The sequence below is a fragment of the Aquila chrysaetos genome, chromosome 19 (genome assembly GCF_900496995.4).
Source record: "Aquila chrysaetos chrysaetos chromosome 19, bAquChr1.4, whole genome shotgun sequence".
NCBI lineage: Eukaryota > Metazoa > Chordata > Aves > Accipitriformes > Accipitridae > Aquila > Aquila chrysaetos.
This window is the reverse complement of record NC_044022.1, coordinates 19,978,543-19,999,986: the sequence shown is the minus strand read 5'-3', so window position 1 is coordinate 19,999,986 and position 21,444 is coordinate 19,978,543. Positions and strand designations below refer to the sequence as shown.

Sequence of the window (21,444 nt, the reverse complement as noted above, 5' to 3'; positions counted from 1 at the left end):
TCTTTCTAGGGGACAGCTGTCATGATCAAAAAACGGCCAAGCGAGCAACCATCCCCCTCAACCCTTTACATTAAGGAACAGTTTTTGACTTAAGCCTATTTTGTATCTTGTAAGAAGATTAAAAGAATTAAAGAGAAACCAAGTGACCTGTTTAGTCCATTTAATATTAAGCATATGACACATAGCTTCATCTTACACAGGGCCAAAATGAGCAGAAGGACATGATTATATATCTTTTATGCTGCTCTTGAGGACTTCCAAGCTGGAATGCCGTGCCTGCATCCATCTCCAGAGGATCCCCAAAGCTTCATAGTTGTGTACACATGCCACCATCCACAGTTCTTGGAAAAACCATCTGATTTTGGTTGTAGCAGAGTAATTATGTCAATATATGAAGAGGAAAGCACCTTGGCTGTGCTACAAAGGTCTTGAGAAGGTGGAAAATGCCTGGAGGGTGGGTGGGATGGGGCGTGTGAGGCCATGGCACCCCTGCAGACCCTGCCTGAGGGCTCCTGCACAAGGGCCAGGTGAACCAGCACTGCCTTCATCCGTGGTCTGAGTAGACCCCGCTCATCACATCAGAGCAACAGTGGCACGTTGGTATGGGCGACACGGAGGGGACAGAGAATATGGCCTTGGAAGAGGGGCCCTGCAGCAGATCTGTGCCTGACAGCCCGCTCTCCAAGGCTGCAAGACAAAGTGATAGAAGCACGATGACTTCTTCACATACTGGCAGTGCCTAAAGCCCTCGCCTCTCCAGCTAAGCCCCAGTAATGCCGAACTGAAGTGTAATCTTTTAAGGACTCCATAGACACCACAGTAAAACAATTCACTGGCTAACCAAAGTGGGAATGTTTTAAGAAGTACTCACAACGTTATTCTACAAGACCATCACAAAAGTCCTGGGCTAATTCCCAAGTGCTTTTACAATCCATTTGCTTGAGTTGCCAGGAGGGAAAAAACTCCAACTACACTTTATCTGCATGCTGTAGGAACGTACAGCTGCCTAATACCGCTGTCTGTTTGCAGCACTGTGTTTGTCCAAAAAGTACTTCCAGTAAATATTGTCAATCATAAACAATCCGTAATGAATTAACAAACTGTTCTCTGTACATTGGGAGCAGCTGGTAAATTGGGATAGACTGTGAGAATCAGCATTTGGAGATGTGCCAAGTGAGATAGGAATTGGGACAGGTTACTAGCCTGCTCTTGATCAGTTCTTGCTTTGAGTTGGCTTTATATGAGGCAAAACTGTGTTTGGGTAGCTTGGCATAATTTTAAACATATTTAGACAAAGGGTGAAAGTTATGTATTTCTGTGTCTAATGAACTACTTCAGTGCTGTGAAAGGAGCCATAATTTAGCCCCATAATAAAACCAACCGTCAATAATCCATATATATATATGCTCTATATTTTATATGATTTAGGCTGCAATTTCAGTTAAGTCAATAAATTAGCAGATTCAAATTATCCAGTCACCAAGTTAATACGGCAGATAACCAGAATATATACATACTGATGAGCAGGCGAACTGTAGCAGAACTTGGCAGTAAGCAGGAACATTAGTAGGCTGCTTAAATTAAATCTTTTTAGATTCTCTCTGTCTTCTTTTTCTTCCTGTTAGCAGAAATTCTGGTTTCTCCTTTTGCCCTTTCCTCCCTTGCTGCTTCTGTCACAGGAATAAGGAAGTAGATACGTACCTATTTATTTGTTTCACTCACACGATGTGAAACACTGCAAAAATTACACACTAGCACATAAATAAGTAGAGGGGCAGCAAATATCAAGCTCTGCATCTGTTATAAAGGGCCCCACATTGCAAACTGTAAAACCACAGGCATTTAAAAGGGCAAAAATCAGACTGATTAATATAGCCCAACAAGTTAGCTCTGCTGAGGTACTTCATGAGTCTTTCTCCTCTTTGCCTTGCCCTTATATTGCTCGTTACCTCTGTACTCAGCTTGTGTAAATGTGAATGATCAGGACAGCAACTTGATGCTTCCAGGCCAAAGTTTAGCAATGGGTTTAAATTCAAATCACTGTGTTCTGCAATTTACTCTTGCCTTCTAAGTGTGCAAATCAATACACCAAGCATAGGGCAGGGGAACACCAGTTTTGGCAATTAACTAAGGAATTCACATTATAATCCTGCAAGACATCTAAAGGCAGGCACCTCTTCATTTTGGAAGTAATAAACATATATAATGATATTAGCACTCTGGTAGAGTCAGCAGATCTTCAAGGTGGACCTACCTCCAGTTTTCCCGTGAAACAAATGTCCCAAAACACAAAGCTCTTAACTTCAGAAATCAGATTTTGTTAAAACGTAAAGGAATACTTTAAAAAAAAAAAATAGAGAACGCTTCAAGTGAGGCAGAACAGAAACAGAAAGTTTCTAAATTAACTCCTTGTAGGGCAGGTCCTTTCAAATGCTTCTCTCTGTCCTGTCCTGTTCTTAAAATGGTTCACCCAACTCATCGTGTTTAACTGCACCAAAGAAGGGCATCTCGTTCCCTCCTACGGGTCCAACCATGGCTGCAGCATCCAAGACAAGACAGAGGCAGCCTTCCTCCGTGGTGCCAAACAACACCCTGTCTGTTTTATTACGTATCATGTTCCAGGGAACAGGATACGCAGTGAAAATGAGCAAAACAGGTACTACCCCTGTAGGCTGAAAAAGGAGGCCCAATGGCCATGGCTGTTCTGGCCTGCAGCAGTCAGTTAGGTGCTCTACATAATTGCCTACTTTGCCTTGTTTCCAGCCTCACAGACAGTAGGTGTTCATTATAGGTGATTATATCCCGCAATTGTGTGTCTTGTGTTGACTTATGCAGGTGAATGAAGGCATGCTAGCAAATCCATAGCACATAAGCATATTTATAAACAGCTACATTTTCAGTATTGCAAGATAGATAACTAACTATTTTTTTTTTATTTTTTTTTATTGGGGATGTTAAAGACTGGGTAATGTGAGGGGTGTAGCTAGTCGCTTTGGAGACAGATGCAAGAGGCTGGTGATTTCACAGCAGAGCTTCTGTATGCCTTCAGAGATTGCAACCCAGTTTGTGGTCTGATGAAATAAAAACATCTTGTGTCCCATGTATGGGTTGCATAAAAAGGGTGAGTGCACAAACATGAATGTCACAAAGCACATTACTTACGTAATTTACTTACAGTTTCACCAAACGGATTAAAAACAAAGCAACGCTCTATATTTTATATGATTTAGGCTGCAATTTCAGTTAAGTCAATAAATTAGCGGATTCAAATTATCCAGTCACCAAGTTAACATGGCAGATTACCAGATTACATAATGAAAGAAAAAATTCTTTTTTTTACCCTTATCTTAGAATTTAATGAAGGTCTAGTTTTCTTTTAACCAGAAAAACCCAGCTAATTTAAGCTAATAGTTCATTGACATAGTTAACATGTTACTGGAAGACCTTGTCGTTACTGGGCATAGGTGGCTGTTGAACATTAAGGATATGTAGTGGTCTTAGGCCGGTTAAATGATCCAAGCAGACAAGAATTGTACCCGTGCTCAGCTCAACAAAGTACAGTTATACAAATGCCTATGCCACATCTTCTTTAAATCTCCCTGCTACTACGTTAGCAGTTTGATGTTGTTCTTTGCCATCACTATGCAATAATGCAGAATCTTTTTGAAGATTTAACATGTAGGTAGATGATGGTTGAATCATCTCCAACAGCAGTTTTCAAATAGCACTGGCTGTTTCACTGAGAAGAACATACCAGTGACAGAGTGCTTTCCATTTTTAGTAACTATAAAAGATACAGTTCACCCTCCTCCTCTCTGACTGTGGCTTAACGACACAATAAATACAACATTAGGGTCCTTAGTATCAGACCAGATATGCTCTAACCCACTATCCAAGATGCAGATCCAGCTTTAACTCATGCTGTCAGTTAAAATTTCTTTAAAAGTTTTGTTAATTTTGTACTGACACACTTAATGCGATTACAGCTACTGTCTCTCTTTGCTATTGTCACTTTATGTCAGATCAGACATCAGCTACCAGCTGTTACAAAACTTGTATGAACTCCATACCATAGATACTTAATAATTCAGTGGAAATGTGGTCGCATGCCCACACCTAACTGGAACCAAACCCATATGCTTGGGGATCCACTAGCGCACGGATCCAGTAACAAAAATGATGGAAGCAGCCTTACACATGCACTGCACACACACTAAAAATAAGACACGCTTTCACGAGAAAAAGTTAACAAGTTCAGGCAGCTGTTTAATTTCTTAGGATCTCTCTCCTTAGTCACTCTGGGATTTTACCAAATTAGGTGTTCTTCCATAAGGGTGAAAGGCAGAGTGTGTAAGGGTCTTGGCTGAGAAAAGTTAGCCCTAACTTCTGGCTGAGATTGCAAATGCAAGACCTATATCAGTATCAATTTTGTTTAATAAAAATTAAAATTTCTTCAGCACAACGTCTCCTTACATGCCTTCTTTTCTTGTCAATCACTGTCACATTCTCAGCATTTTTAAAGCACTCCAGATTTTTACTGTGAAGGATCAGAAGAAGTAATAAGAGCTCATAGCTCATCTTGTTGGCTTTTGACCTAAAAAACACAAGGCTGTTTGGCATTTTATAAGAGGACACGCCACTCATAGCTAAACAATTAAAGTTTTCTTGTTCCAGTTATCAAGGGGCTTTTAAAAAGCTTCCCATGTTCTTCTCTTTGTGTGTGAGTGAATATTCAGGCTTGGGAAGAAATGATGCACTATTAATTTTGGTTGTAGTGTTTCAGGGAAGAGTGAGGAGAAGTGGCATCATCCCTGCTTTAAGCCAGTTCTTGGACTCCTGGCTACTTGTGTTCCGTTAGATTTCTGAAAGATACAGTGGCTCTGTGCACTGCTTAGCATCTCCTCTGCTTTAATATTGATCTTGGTGTATTAAAAAAATGGCATTTTTCATTCACTCAGGTTTTGCACCATTGATTTGTCTTGGAAGACTGACAAGTCTGTCCCAGCCACCCATGACCAGTCAGCAGAAGGGCAATGAATTATATTTTTGTGTGCTGTTGTACCAATATGTACTTGCTTTCTTTGTCATAGAAGCTGCAGCATGTGTTGATTCAGTAGAAAAATGGACCCTGTAATAACTGCAAAGACTTCAAATCATTACAGTCCCAGCTGGTTTTAATGCTTGTCTTAGTTCAACTCAACAGAATGACTGGAGTTTAAATAGCATAAGCATAGATGCTCTTACTATAGTAAATCTCTTTCCCTTGGCTTCTTGCAAGACAAAACATCTTCTTAGCACTGCTGCAAGGCAGAGACAAGACATCTGCAGGAAAGAGTAGAGCTTGTTTTGCCGATAAGAAGCTGCTTTTTGAAACAGAAGTAGCCCCTCCTCCGGGTGTGCATTCTCTTCAAACATGTCACAATTTCCCCCTTACTAAAGTCTGTCCTGTCAATTCCTTCCTTGTTGATTTTGGCAGAAAGTTTATCCAAATCAAGTAAGTGGTGACAAATCTCTGCTCTAAGAAAGTAAGATCCCACTGGGAAAGCTGAGCATAGCCATTAAAAGATTCCACAAGAAAAACCATCATCCGTATTTTCCTTGTAAAAGCTTTTGCAAATTCCGTGCCTTAACAAAACAACTGTAAATTGTCAATATCCAAAGGCACTGCATTTCAAATCTGGAAAATTGTTGGCTCTTTTACCTCGTTTAGCTTACTCTATCTTCTTTCCTTCTCTGTGGGATAATACCTAAAAAAGACTTGGTTCTAGGAAGGCATGATGGCTATACAACTGGCATATATAGATTACGCACCAGTTCACACTCTATCAGCTGGGTCCAGCGATAGGCAAGACCAATAAGTGACTTATGATACTGTCCAAGAGATGAACAGGAATGTCTCACTGGCAGAAAGGAATTAACAACAACATAGCTCTGCGGTCTCTAGCTATTTGTTAGCACACCCATCAGACTGTGTAGCTGCTGAATATGCAGCTTTTCAGCCAGATGCTATGTTTTCAGAGTCAAAGCTAAACTAAACTAAGTCACCCTGAATAAGAAAGAGCATCCAACCTTCTTTACCTAAGCCCCTGCTATATTCTGTAGAGAAAGGATAAAATATCCAACTGTAAGAACTTGATGAAGTAATTTATGTTCTGTTTTCAGACACCTACTCCATTCAGCCCTTGAAGGGTCAGATGTCATACTGCTGAGATTTCAATGGCGTTAGGGGCTTGCTCCAAAAGGCAGTGAAATACAATCCGGCAGAGCATTGCAATTATCTACCTTCCAGCTGAATCCAGAACTTCTTGAGCCCCTGGGCTCATTATGCTATGGGAGGAGAGTTAGGTGCCTTGGCATGTAACAAAAACCAGTCTCCTTGTTGGGGAAGAAACCGCTACAAGTCAGTATGCCAAGTGGGAGGCTGCCTACAAGATGCTGGACAAGCTGGGGACAGGAGTGTTTACTGTCATGTCACACTCAAGGCATAGAGTTAGGGTACACAAACAAATCACTGCAAGTCCTACAAAACCAGAAGGGTCTGTGTAGATGGCAGAAAAGATCTTTATAGGGGACTGTGATCTGTGAGGCAGGTTTTCATTGGCAAATAGACTTTTGGATGACAGGGTTTTGTTACTACACAAAAAATGAAAGTATTCATTTTAGTAGATGGAACCAAAACCATGTTAAGAATTGAACTAGATTGTAAGAGTAAGGGCATCAATGGATATAGCATCACAGACGTGAATTAATTCGGTCTTGATAACTACAGACCTGCAATACAGTTTTAGGACATACGTTCTTTAAAGCTCGGCTCTGTTTAACAAAGCAAAAAACCATTCTTATCAAGATGATAATAGAGGATGACCTTCCCACACTGATCTGTATAGATGGTCATCATATGGAAAAACAAAAGCAAAGCAGAGTTTGCCTGCTTTGTGAAAAGGTGTCATGGTTTAACCCCAGCCAGCAACTAAGCACCACACAGCCATTCACCCACTCCACCCCACCCAGTGGGATGGGGGAGAGAATTGGAAGGAAAAAGGTAAAACTCGTGGGTTGAGATAAGAACAGTTTAATAGAACAGAAAGGAAGAAACTAATAATGATAATAATAAAATGACAACAGCAATAACAAAAGGATTGGAATATACAAGTGATGCACAATGCAATTGCTCACCACTCACTGACTGATGCCCAGTTAGTTCCCAAGCAGCAATTCCTCCCCTCCCAGGCCAACTCCCCCCAGTTTATATACTGGGCATGATATCACATGGTATGGGATACCCCTTTGGCGAGTTTGTGTGAGCTGTCCCAGCTGCATCCCCTCCCAACTTCTTGTGCCCCTCCAGCCTTCTCGCTGGCTGGGCATGAGAAGCTGGAAAATCCTTGACTTAGTCTAAACACTCTTAGCAACAACTAAAACTATCAGTGTGTTATCAACATTCTTCTCATACTGAATCCAAGACATAACACTATACCAGCTACTAGAGAGAAAATTAACTCTATCCCAGCCAAAACCAGGACAAAAGGTTAAGGGCTAAATCACTGATGTAATTTAACCTCACTTTAGGGAATCAAAAGCTAGAGCTTGCAGTGAATGCAAGTAACTAATCCCCAAAACCAAGAATTCATTAATTTAACCTAAACTACACACAGCTAATTTTTTAGCAATTTATTATAATTCAGATTAATAGTGATGTAGCTCAAACCTTTTCTCTGGGAAAAGGCAGTAATTAATCCAAAACTGATAAAATTGAGACTAGTTCAAGTAAAAACTGTTGTCCAGTACCAGCAATCCAAATCCTAGGGGACAGGTAGCAAGCAACAACAAGCCTGTGCACGGAAGGCTAAAGGGTTAGAGATGACTCAGTATTTCACTGCATCATTGCAAACAGGAAGAGGCTGTTTCATAAATCATGGGTCACTTCCATAACTTGAAAGCCCGTATGTATACTAACAGGTCATTACAGCAAGGAATCACAGACAAGATTTTCCATATTAACCTCAAGCAGAGCACAAGTGCTGGGCACACTAAATCCTGCAGAAAGCTCTATACGCTCTGGTGTAGACTGGAAACCATTCCAGAAGAGCCACAGCGCATGCTGGTGTCATGAATACACCCCCGTGTCTGCAACAACCTTGTCTTATCCTCCCGACCCTGTTCCTCTAATCCCTTAATCATTCTTGTGGCATTTCTCTGTATTCAAATACACCAAATACCGTTCTTGCACCGTGAACGTGTTTTTGGAAACTGGTTCAAAAGGCTTGATCCCTGCAGAAGAGGAGGATGCAAATCCCACTCGTGTGTTTGGTATTGCCTGTGTTTTGTGGAAGGGAAAGCCAGAGGTTATCTGCTGATTGTAGCCATTATGGAAGATGCCTCTTCCATCTTTTGCTTGAGTTGGTCACTGGGTTGCTCTATTTCTGCAGAGAGGAATGTTACCCACCCTGGTAGATACTAAGGCCTCACCTGTGCTATACTTCCAAACAGTTCAAAATGAAGACTGCTGGTATACTCATTTTTTTTTTTTTTTTAAATTAAAGAACTTTAGATAGGAGTTCTGTTTTGAAAACATAGGTTCTGAGCAGTAAATAAACTGAAATCACTGACAGGAATTTTTATTTAAACCTTTTAAAACTACTTAAATACGTGCAGGAGAATTCTCAACAGACCATCTAACAGAGAATATAAATCACTATATATTAGAACATGATAAATTTTCCATCATCACTTACTACTACCTTTTATCATGTACAGCTTCCTAACAGATCTCCAGTCGACAACAGCCTGAACTACTTATACATGTGCAATTGGTCCCATGTGGAATTCCACTGATTTCAGAGAAGTTAATGACTATCTACTAATTACAGAAGTAACTGTTGCACTTTATGCCATTGGATGTGAAATCAGATCCATAAAATCTATTAAGTGTCTACAGGCTTTTAAAGATGAGGCAGAGTATTACCCAATATTAGTAACACCAGCCTGTAGACACCGTGGGTGAGATGTATCTCAGGTAGATGTGTAGGTTAGAACTCTAACTTTGAGCTAGTCTAACCTCTGCTCCCTCTGTAGCCAACAGAAAGGAACAGACACCTCAAGAGACAAATTAGTCTCCCTGTAACACAAGCACGAGAATTGAGCCCATTCCTGCATAATAGTTACTCACATAATTAACTGTCTAGTCATTAACTGTCGCACATGGTGGGACTCCACATGAGAATAATTATACATGCGCAAACGTTGTTTGGGATCAGGCTCCTGCTAGCTTGTGTTCTGTAAACCGATTCCTAAATCAGGTTAAGAGGTATAGAAATCAACCTTGGGATGTGTGCAGTCCTCTCCACGGAGTGTAAGGAAAGCCTAAGCACAGACTGGGCATCTGTTAGGTGTCTGAAGCTTGGCCAGATGAATTCCATTCACTACTAATGTCTTAGGTTTCAAACCCTATTAAACACTAGAACGCTGACAACTTATTCACAGAGTTATTTATTTCAAATGCTTTGGTCCTAGACTGACGTAGGTCCCAATCAATAGCAACATTATCTCAAACCTGTCTTCCTAAATTTAATTATGTTTGGCTATTCTCATCTGGAAGAATAATGCCAAAGCAAAATAAACAGTGAGGAAAAGCCCAAATGAAAATCTTAATTTCTTACAATTACTAACTAAAGATAAATGGAGTATTAGGAAATAAAGGAAGCCCTAAGGTCATCAGGCTCAATATTCAGCCTGTAAAGTGTTTAAACGTTAAAGCAATGTATAAACGGTCTTAGAGCCACCCTCTGCTGGCAGAGACCCACAAGTACAGTGGACTAGCAGCTAGAGCAGCCTCTCTCATTTCAAAGCTAGCAGAGATCAACACCTCTGACGTGCATTTTGCAGCACCACGTAGTATTTGGCTGCACCGAAGACTTCAGAGGTGCGACCCGAGCGGTGGGGAGCCGGGGAGACAGAGGGACCGCGACCCTCTCTGCCCGTTAGCACTACAGGTGCCAGGGGGTCTGCAATGGGGGAACTCTGCCCTTCCCAGGTTGAAACTTGCAGCCACATCCCTAGGAGAGTCTGCGATGGGGGACAAGATACAAAGACAGGGATTTATGACTGCTAACACAATCTGCGTTCTCTTCGCTGCTCTCTAGGCACAACAGATGGGCTAGTCAACCACAAACCCTGCCTGAACATTGACTGTATAAGCACACGCATGCATTCATTTTATTTAAAATAAAATGCAAATCTAATGTTCCCGTTTTGAAAATCAGGGCTCCTTTTATGATTTTTTGCTGTTCTCTAAAGAAATAACACAAAGCCGTTTTATGTCTTGGACTTAGAAATATGAACATATCCACTGATGCCACAAACTGGCTCTGAAAACAGATGAGTAATTAAAACTGGTTCAAGAAGTTACATTTTATCTACAGCTGCCTTCCAATACAATCTTTATTAAGTGGGAGTGGTATTTGGCTACATTTATGAGTGCATTAAAATGGGGAGAACCCTATAGAGGTACCGTTAAGTATTTGATTCTCCTCTTTAAAATATTGTCAACTAGCTTTCCAAGGGCTAATAGTTTTTAGACAGAACACTGTAGGCACAACATTATAAGAAGGGCTGGGTTTGCTCAGCCTGCTGACAAGTTGTGGCACTATTGTATTTTAGTGGTGATTGGTCGGTTCCCAGCAATACCATGCTTCTGCATCTTCACTGGGTATCTGCAAAATGGCACTTCTGTCTTTGATGTATTGGAGGCAATTAGCTGTAGAGATCTATTTATCTTCAGGTGTCATCAGTTTAGGAAATGGAAGGTGCTACTTCAAATTTTTAAAATGTAAAGGTTAAAAATATGAAACTCAGCACATGGAGAGCACCTTCCACATACCTTTAAAGTGTTATTAGATCTCTTCCCCAACCACCGCCCCAAGATTCAATGGGAACCAGAAGAAAGAATTTGTCCCAGAGGTAAGAGATGCTGGAGTAGCAGCAGCCAAATATTCACACAGATGTCCTCCAGTGCAAAAGATGATCCTGAGGTATAAATTATTTGCCCAGTGAATGTACCAGGAGAGGATCCAGTTCCTCTGAAGTCTGAGCTCAGTGACTCTTGTGGTTTATGACCCAATTTAGCATCTGTTATTCAAATATTCCTGACTTATCTAATGTGGATACATGCAGCTGTAATATAAAACATGGAAGAAATGCCTACTAAGAAATGTCATTTATATGCCTTTGCATAAAACTGGTCATATTTGTATTAAATGGAGAAATGTAATTGATTGTAAGTAACACAGAATATGTAAGGATTCTCTGAAGCTGAAACATCTACTTAAAAAAAAATGGAAAAGGGTCAAACGTGTTCTTCCCACCAACACCTGCTCTGAAGGACCCTTGAAAAAAGCGTAGAGCCACCTTCACATTGTGAGCTCACCAGGGCCTTCTTACTTAGCAGAGCATTTCAAAACCCTAATGCAAGACCACCACGATAGGGCCATGCAAGAATATCTGATCATGGTGCCACTAAAGAGAAGACTTTATCAAATTTAGCAGAAGTCACACACAAGACTCTACAAAGGTATTTCTTGGACCTTGCCCACATTAATGTCCCCTTTGTTACAAACTACATAAGGACTTGAAAAAAGTTCATCCGATGGCACACCAAGACACATCCTGGCCTCCTGTATCTAAAGACTACTTGTGCTGAAGGGTCATATTAGAGCAGCTGTTTTCAAACAAGAATGGGAATGAGCTTCAGGAAGGGGGACATAGAAGCCACATGGACAGTAAGTGACAAAGGTAGAAGACAGCACCTCTTGAGACTGGTGTCCCCTCACCTCCTCCACCACAGGGTGCTGCTGTCCCACCACCCAGGTCAGGGGATGGAGGGAGGGCAGCATCTGATCAGACCCCTGCACCAGCTCTGGAGCCGTTCAGGACATGCCAATAGACAAGAAGAAATGAAGGGCTCTTTCCTCTAAGCTTTCTTTTTTCTTCTTTATGATGATGGCATGCAATGGCTAGAATCCTGCAGCAACCGGAATCACCAGCTCCACGCAGCTGAACAAGTGGGGAATTATCCCAGGACTGCTCACACACATCAGGGCATAACCTACAGATGGATCACTGACTGCGATGTACTATGTACAGGTGACAGGGAGATACTACAGAGAAGGAAAAACCCCAAAGTTTGGAAAACCTGTGTGTTGGTACAAAACCTCCCTTAACACCTATGTGTTAGCCAGAAACAAAAGGGTCACCAAAACCAAACGGCATTTGTGGGTGGTGGACAGGAGCAAAATAGTGCCTTGCATTCCCTGCTACGTCACTGAACACTGAGCAGTAAATTCAGGGAAGACTGAGAGAGCCATCCCTTTGCATCCCACAGAGGTGAACATTACCTGGAGCTTGTGCACGTAAAGCACTACCACAGCACAGGGAAAATTCAGCGTGCACACTTCCTTTGGGAGAAGTAAGACTGGTAAATCAACTGTACCCAAGCGGCAGATCCACCCATACCAGAGAGCACGACTGAGTATTACAGGGAGGCAGGCATATTCCAAACCCAGCATCTTGGCTGTCATGATTTGCACCTAAATTTACCTTCAGATTACAGAGAACTGACTATAGCGAAAGGCTAGGATATCTGAGATACCGTCAAACCCATGTGAACAAGGCTGCAACGCCACTCAGAATGAATGGCAGCAACGTTATCCATTCCGGAGAGCCGCAACACTTAAGTGTTGACAGAAACTTGTGAGAGACCCCACACATACCTGCTTCCACGGCCAAGCATGTCACATGCCTCAGTACTCATGACAAGGTTAATCCACAGACAAATAACCTTCTCAAGGATGAGAGTTTAAAAGACAGACATGATTAGAAACTTTAACAAAACAAGATGATTCACACAAGCTGTATTTGTTGGGGAGCAGACTGTCACGTTTGATCTGTTCTCAAGAGGGAACAGCTACTCCATCCCAGGAGTCTGTTGGCAACACAGAGCTCCTCTATTTTTCTGAGATTCCCCAGCTTATTAATTTATTTATAAACTGTGAGTTTATGAATCATTAATATATTCATTAATATATACAATAATGTATATATTTAAATATATACATTTTATATACATATATGCCTATATTTCCAGGTATGTATTTATAAATATATTTACAATTTAAATATATTTATAAATTATTATTGTATAAATTAAATATATTTAATTATTCATCATGAAGAGTAAGCAAATTCATTTATTTTCAGTGGACCTACTAAAAGAAACTCTCTTTCCTCACCCACTTGTTTCCAGGAGGCAGCACTGCAACAGCGGTTGCTCCAGTCACAATCTACCCTGCAGATGAGAAGAGCTTTCAGTGGGCAGGAATTTGCAGGAGGCTAAGTGGACCTCACTGACATGAGCTAGTAAAGCATGACTGCCCTTCATTCCCGGTGAGACGTAGTACTCACTTGGCTGTGCAACACCCTTCTGTCAATTCATGTGAGGATTGCATCTGCCTCTATTTCCCCTCATTTGTTTTTCCACAAAGGTTATCAGCAGCAGTAATCTAAATCTTAGGGGACGCAATTACTATTTTAGCTGACATTCGCTAAAGCGGAGCAAGTACAGCGAAGCCACTGCACATCACTCTGAAGCAGCTGCCACCACATTGTCCCCATCAGACAACATTCGCCATTATCAGAATGGAGGCAGTAAATCATATTTGCATTGCAAGAGTTCACAGTAGTGAAGCTGACTTGACTCATATCAGGAGCACTGCAAAAACGTTGATGTGGAAAACTGAGACTAGGCTTTTTGTCTACTGTATGTGAAACATTTTAGTACCCAATTCTCTTTTTTGCAGACCTACTCTGCCATTAAATGTAAAAGGGATATTTGGCAATGTGTGCAGGGGTAAATACTCCCTAAATGTAAGAAATTAGTTCCAGCATAAGAGAACACATTGGTACTCTCTGTAACAGTCAAAAAAACCCAAACTTAAGGGAAAACTGGTCCGCATCTTACTCTTGCTCTCCTCTCCCACTGGCATTTGTCTGGACTGCATCTAGCAATCACGAGTGCTGCTTACAGACATCAGGGTTTCTCAAGCTCCCGCTGCCTGGTCAGAAGGCTACACACAGTGAAACATTTGACTGGGTCATGAGACCTAAAGCAGAAAAACATGGTTAACAAAAGCATCCACATGCACAATGGACACCCTGCTGCTGTGGCTCCTCCCCCCCCAAAGTCAAACGCATCCTTAGAGGCATGATTTAACGAGACAGAGACTTCAGGAACAAGCCCAAGAACTTCTGACTTCTACTGTGCACCTGGCCACCTATTTTTAGTGCTATGTTGCAAATTCTCTAAACCGTATCACTAATCTGATCCAGGTTTTAGAAAGCTGCACAACTGCAAACCTTCTCTGCTTCAATGAAGTCACTGAGTCACTGAAAAGCATACACAGGGCAGGGAGGGTGCGTCAACACCCTGATTAAGACACTGATAGCTCACCGTGCCCTTTCAGATAGCTGTGTTCACATGAAAGGGAATGGTGTACTGTGGCACAGGGAGGCAACGGGCAAAAGACAACACTGAACTCCTTCAACCAGCAATGCAACCACAGGCTCTGCACCGTGCAACTGTATTTTCTGAAAGCTCAAAGCAGGGAGCTCAGGTAACGCGACTCCTGCAAATGCATGCCCAAGGCAGCTCCACTGGATACAAAACAACTCTGATATGCAGAAATCCAGAACCTGAGAATAAGACTGTACTTTGAGCTAGGCAGCTTAAATATGGAGCTTCACACCTCTATGCTGGTTTTGAAAACCCTCTCCTCTATTGTGGCACATCAGACCTATTAAGACACGAAAAACGTAACCTTCTCACCTTGACAGCCTTAGGTCTTGTGTATGCAGAAGAACAAGATTCAGAAGAGATTCTGGCTCATGCAACTCAGTAGGTAAAGTGAGCAATCCTAGCATGTCCTTTCTCAAGGCTCAGAGAGCAGCCTAACACTATCTTTTTCATAAAGTCATGCAACAGGAAACCAAGGGCTGTAAGAGTAGCCACCGAACTCATCGTGAGGAAGCAGGCTTGTGTAAACCTGACCTATGTGGACTGGGGCCAAGACATAAAGGTTAGCTGCTTACTAGCAGTCCGCTAAATTACATCCTTAGAACACTGCATGTAAATAACTTGACAGAGCAAGTGAAACCATGTGAGTGGAAACTTGGCCAGGAACCAGAGATACTTACTGTTGGTACCCGTTTTCCAGGAAGATGTATTTGCAGAGAAATGGTAAAAAACAATCAGATGGTGGAAGAGAGCCAACCAGCGATAATGTACAGAAAGGCTTAAAGTTTGGGTAAACAGCAGAATCCAAGGCGAGGAAGAGGAGCAAACCCAGGGAATTCTGGCACAGGAGACACTATCAAATGATGCTCTCCCTGGAGTTGTGTGCTTTTTCACAGTGCAGTGTTACTTACCCAAAAGGAAATTGTTTGTGTGCATAAAGGAATGCTGACTGTAATACTGTTTAGGTACTCACGCTGCCAAAGCTTGCATTTTAAGGTGAATCATATAGGAAACAACATATAATTTTGCACCACTGCATCCAAATAGCTGGAGAACCTGAGAACACTAGCATGCGTGATCAGGGACTCCGGCGTTATCAATTTAGTTGCAGGAATTCCTTAGAAAATGGTGCATAATTTGACACTAAATTCCAGTTGCTAAAATTCAACTTTTACCTGTGGTTACAGCTTTCACACTCTCCCTGTGTCCAACACTCTTCCCCTATGAACCTCACAACAAAAACTGGGACAAGAGTGTTGGAAGATTGCCATTAACTAAAGCCTCACGTTGCCTTTGACACAGCACTCGTCATTTCCCAAAATGTATTACTTCCACAAAGATATTTTTAGTGGGCTTTTAATTTCAGTAGAGTTTATGTGACCCTTTAAAAAAATTCCCTGCTGCAACCCTCTTTTTTTTTTTTTTTTTTTTGTTTTAAATGGAGTAAAAGAGTACGCTTGAGGATTTGTGAACTCATGGACTACTTGTCTGGCACAGACTTGCACATCGGCTGAACAGTATCAGTTACCAACTCGGGTTTACCACCACACAACATAAATAAGTGCTTTCCAAGGATTAGTGGCAACTGCGCAAGGTCCACACCTAGCATAACCCATCCCCACCTGCTTTATGCAATACATGGTTTTATCAAGTTCTGTGCTGAAGAGGGCAGTGCACACCAAAGTACATATGAGCCAGCACAGCCCAAGTGTTTTCTTGTTCCACGCACAAGCACTCACTTGCACCCGTTGTGTATACTAAAGCTAGAACACAAGCAACCAAAGGATTTACGCTCAGCCCTGGAGCCCGTATGAGTCATGTTTGTGTTCCAGTCTCCAGCAATCCACAGGTGGGGAAGGCTTCTTACGTTCAGAGCACTGCTGCATTCAGCCAAATAGCTCTGCAGGAGTTAGGTGGACCAAGCAAAGCTATTAATCAGGAAATACTCGTCTGATGAAAACTGAAGCCATTTAGGTGGTTCTAAACTGGACAGTTGCACAGATGCTCTGAAGAGAAATGGGGTCTGCCTACAACCCTGTAGTCTTCAGTGGTCATCTCAGGGCATCCCACCTTAAGAGAGAGATCCATATGCAGCCAAGAAACAGCAGCAGAACATACTGCACTTCCAAGTCTCCACTTAGCAAGCTTCCCCCACAGCTAGTATGCCTTCCCAAAAGGGAGCTTCCCACAACTAGAGTCGCTTGTACTCAAACTACCTGCTCTTCTTCCAAGGCCTGTCACAGTGCCCTGACTAGCACTTAAGTCCCCTATTCCAATGCCCTTCTCCAGTATCTACAATAAAAGTAATCTCCTGTTTCAGTATTAGATGAGCTCTCATTCAAATTCAAGGGAGTTAAAAGTTGTGGAAGAAACCCAAGTTTCTCTCTCTACCAGAATGATTTCTTTCAGATACCAGTTCTTAGGAAGCCAGTGACTTCAGTAGCCTGCACACCCTTTCCTGTTGTGTAAGTGCTACTGAACTGCTGCCATGTTTCAGTTGAAGAACATGTCCATGCTACCTGAAGAGGTTCTTGACTGCTCTTAGAGAACTCCTCTTGTGCTGAAAGATAAAAAAAGTTGACACTTTATAATTAGTCACTAGAATTACTTCCAGAGAAGCTTTACAAACTTTTTTGGCTATACAGGAATACTAGGTTCTTCCAGAAACTGGTTTAACAGCCGCCTCCCCAAAATTTCATTGAGAACACTTAAAAAGACAGAGAAGCCTTCCACTCTTACCTGTTTTTCCAAGCTCTCCCTGTTCAAGAACAAAGTAGACAACACAATGTATTTTTCTGTATTGTCACCATTAAGATACTTGGAAACAATAACACAATATAGAAGTACTTACCCATTCTACCCAGCTGAATTCACATTCTCACCTTTCACCTTGCACCTCCAGTAACTCTTTGGGAAATAGCTTCATGGGAGACAATTACAAACAAAAAACCTTCATAGCAGCTTCTCCAGCCTCCAGAATCTAAGCAGTAACTTTGATGTTAGAGTTTACACCCTTCCCCCATAGGCTTTGAAGCAAGCAGTTGGTCAGTGACACTTCAACTCTCCTCCTTCCTCCAAGGAGACTGTGGACAACTGTTTTATAGCTGGGTAATTAAGAAAATGGGATTTCAAAACTAAACTTACGTGCCAAGACTAGCATAGATCGTATCAATCACCCTTAGAAACCATACTGTTTGAGTGCACATGAAAATCTTTTCATCCAACTAATTTGCATACAGGAATTATGTAAGGCCTGACAATTAATTTGCAAGAACTGAGAATCCCAACATCCTGCCAGTTCTCCATGCTGCACTGACATGGATGTTGACCCCATGACAGCAGAACATCAGACACCTTAAAAATTATGTTAACACATACCATATTTGTACACTTAATCTCATAAATTCATGTATCTCTCATGCAAACTGCAGAGCTGGTTTTGGTATACTATCCAGTGAAAGCTCAATTTAGAGCATCCAAATCCCTGAAGTTTTCATTACGAGGAAGAACTTGTCAGAATGAAAGCTGAGATACGAAGCCAGGTTTCTGCCTATGAACTTAGATTAAACTGAGATTAAGCCATTTCTTCTTTGAGCAAAGGCATCACACATTCCTACTTACCCTTATCTTCTGCATCCTTCCTGCAGGGTCTCCCAACTGCTTCTCTTGGTTTTCAGGACACCGGGTGGTTACTTACCTGAGTCCACAGTGACCAAAATCACTTTAGTAACAAAGACAACCCATAGTTTCTGCAGTGTAGGATGTCAGCATAGTAGTCCAAGTATATTCAAACATAACAGCTTCATCGGCTCAGGACCATATAGACACTGGAGTAAGTTTTCATTCACAGTATTAAACCAGAATACACCCACGTATTTATGAAATGCTGAAGGCAGGCTTTCAATTCTATCATCACCTTATGTCTTTTCATATGAAGTGCTGACACAACACTTATTTATGCAACAGGACTGTAAGCTCCTTGCAGATCTTGCAATTAAGACCTGCTGGGTCAGAAAAGAGTTAGGGACATTAGCACTTTCAGGTGAACAGAGTATCCAAGTTTGAGCCATGTAACACAGGTTTCGTCATTACCATCTCTGACAAGTTGTGATCAATGAGTAAGACCCATACACTGAGAAGTATCAGACACCCCCAAACTGATGAAAGTGAACTACACACTCACGGAAAACTATTTTACTTGTCTCTCGCATCAGGCATTCATTTGGGTGTGTTTTTGAAGTTTCTGAAGTCAGTTCCTTTTTTTCTACATTTCAATATGCTACAGCAACTCTTAGCTGAGACACCAGTAGCATCTACATCTTCAGATAACGAAACATGGTAAAAACAGTGAATAAAGTTCTCTGTAAAGCAGGATGCATCCTTGTCTCCTCCCCCGAGCAGCAGCACTGAAACAAGGAGGGAAAGGAGAAAGAGAGGGAATCAAATGCACATGACACCAATTGTTTCTAAACCAGTGTAAATAACAAAGCATACTGCCATTAGGTCAGCAGACTTATCCTGGATGAAGATTTCACATACGTGTTTTATGCCAGATATAGAAAAGACAAGCAAGCTCCCCTCCAATTATCCCACTGCAACACTTACCATCATTACTTGGCATCAGCTGCAGACACAAGCATAGGCTTAAAGTCTACTGTGGGTAAACGTTGTGACGGAAGTCATCATGCCACTGTCCCTTTTTTGTGCCCACAGCACACCTAATCTAAAGGTATTTGTGTAGAGAAGAATCAGAAGTAGAAAAGAAAAAGGGGGCTGTACTTGCAATTCCAGATTTTTCAGATGTATGCAACTATTACTAAAAGTTTTAGTAGCAACAAAGTAGTATAATGTCTCCACTCTTTTTCTTCAGTGATGAATATGGCAAAACTGAGGGTGGGAAGAAGCACCTCCTGTCCCAGGACACCAGACATTTTACAGGAGAATGGGGAAGGCAAGCAACTGGTATGGATTCTTTAAATGGAGCGAGCTGGATTTAAAGAGATGAAAGATGGCACACATTGTCATAGTATCAACAAATCTTGAAAGGCTGCAAGGTTCGGATTAAGTGATTTGTAACTGTGTCACAGAACATTTCATGACATCCTTCCTCCATCATTCAAGTGCATCCAGGGGTAAACAGACTACTATACCCATGTAGTTATTGTGAGACAATATCCTGAGCAAATGCATTGTACTTACCTCCAGGAGGAGCCAAAGTATGAAATAAAAACTTGTAACCCCCTTTTTCCTGAACTATACCACTAGTGGACTTTAGCCAAGACTTCCAGCAAGCCCATGAAACTCTTCACAACTCTTTTTAATGGAGTATCTTCTTGAGGTAATAAAGCACTTTATTTCACAGGAATCAGCTGTAACTAGAAATGGTGTTATTTCACAAGCCATGCAAACATTTGAGTGTCCTCTGTCCCAGTTTTGATTAAAGGTCTTCCACACGTTATTTCAGGGAACTCCAGTCCTCTTAAGCCTAACAGAGACTTACTTAATCGTTTCCCATTCCCTGACACAGAGACTAGCACAAGCAGGGATGATGTTCAGTACAAGAAAGTGTACAACCTGATGCTCAAAATCTAGCCAACCTCCTAGACGCCAGCCATAGGGTATGCTGAAACTCAGACAGCACCTAGTCAGCTGGCTAAGCCATGCCACCACTAGACAGCAAGCAACAGGTAAAAAAACAGGGAAGCAAATTAGCTTGGCTGCTCCCATACCATGCTGAGAGGTCTTACACCGTCTCATCCATTCTCTGAGCTTTTTCAACGTTGGTTCATGTCCCTATGGACATACCAAGGTCAGCTGCCTTTAGGAGGGAGCAAAGCTCCTCCTGCTGGTCACACTAAGCCACATATGTATGACAGCCAAACACCGTTAGTGCAGTTAAGACATCACACGGAAGCCACAACCCTTAAAAGAGCCCAAGCACAGCCTGTCACCTGGCGTGTGACAAGGGTACGTCCCAGCCCGCTCCCTGCCGAGGGCCTGCCCCACCAAGGCCAGGCCAAGAACTCAGCCTTGCTCTCTAAACCACAGCCTGTACTTCATCCCAGGCAGAGGCCGAACGCCTCTGCAGCTCCAGCCCCCGCACGGGCCCCCCCTCCCCGGAGGCTGCAACGGGCCCAACCCCGGGGGCCGCCGGAGCCGCCCCGGCTTCCCGCCGCCCGCAGCAGCCTCCCCCTCCACACCTAGCCCCATCCCAGCCGCGACAAGCCCCGCGGCCGCCTGCCAACCTGCCCTCACAACCGCGACGGGCAGCCCCTTTCCAGCGTCCGTCCCGTCCCCAGCTCCTTCCACAGACCCACCTCAGCGGGCCCCGCTCCCGCGCCGCCTCGGCCCGCCCGCCTCAGGGCCCCGCTGCCGGGCCGCAGGGCCCCCCTCCGGCCCGCAAAGGGGGGCGAGCCCCAGGAACAGACTCCCACCTCGCTCCCGCCACGCAGAGACGCTGCTGTACCAAGAGCCGGCGGGCCCTGAGGGGGCCGCTACGCGATGTCCTTCGGGGCCCTTCACAACCCGCCGCGCCTCCTCAACCTCCCCCTTCCCTCTCACCTCCTCGCACAAGCTCTTTCCGCCCCCTGAACCAACACCTGACCCCCACCCTCTCCCTTTTCCGACATCTTAACCCGGTTCCCCGGCCGCTCCTCCCGAGCTAAAAGCGTCCCACGCCATCAACATGGCGGCCTCCACCACCTCCTCCCCCGCCCCCCTCCCTCTCCCCACCGCGGCCGCGCGGCGCGGCGCCTGCCGGGAAACCGAGTCCCCGCCCACCGCTCTGCAGCGCGGCGAACTCTCTCGGAAAACTACAAGCCCCAGAAGCCCCCGCTGCCGGCGGGCGCCAGCCAATGAGAAACCGGCGGCGCGGCCGC

General features: G+C 43.1%; 1 long non-coding RNA gene across 11 annotated transcripts; it reads right to left on the bottom strand.

Annotated features, from left to right (window-relative positions):
* Positions 1 to 143: 143 nt before the first annotated feature.
* LOC115353339 lies at positions 144 to 21,284 on the bottom strand. Of its 11 annotated transcripts, none has more exons than XR_005930880.1 (3): positions 13,287 to 21,284; positions 12,393 to 12,835; positions 144 to 687 (listed from the first exon to the last, which is right to left on the bottom strand). It is a non-coding gene; the product is annotated as an uncharacterized LOC115353339 (long non-coding RNA). The 11 variants fall into 11 exon arrangements; XR_003927564.2 differs by lacking the exon at positions 144 to 687 and having other exon boundaries at positions 8,241 to 12,452; positions 12,768 to 12,835; positions 13,291 to 21,284; XR_005930874.1 differs by lacking the exon at positions 144 to 687 and having other exon boundaries at positions 8,241 to 12,835; positions 13,287 to 13,342; positions 14,015 to 21,284.
* Positions 21,285 to 21,444: the final 160 nt, after the last annotated feature.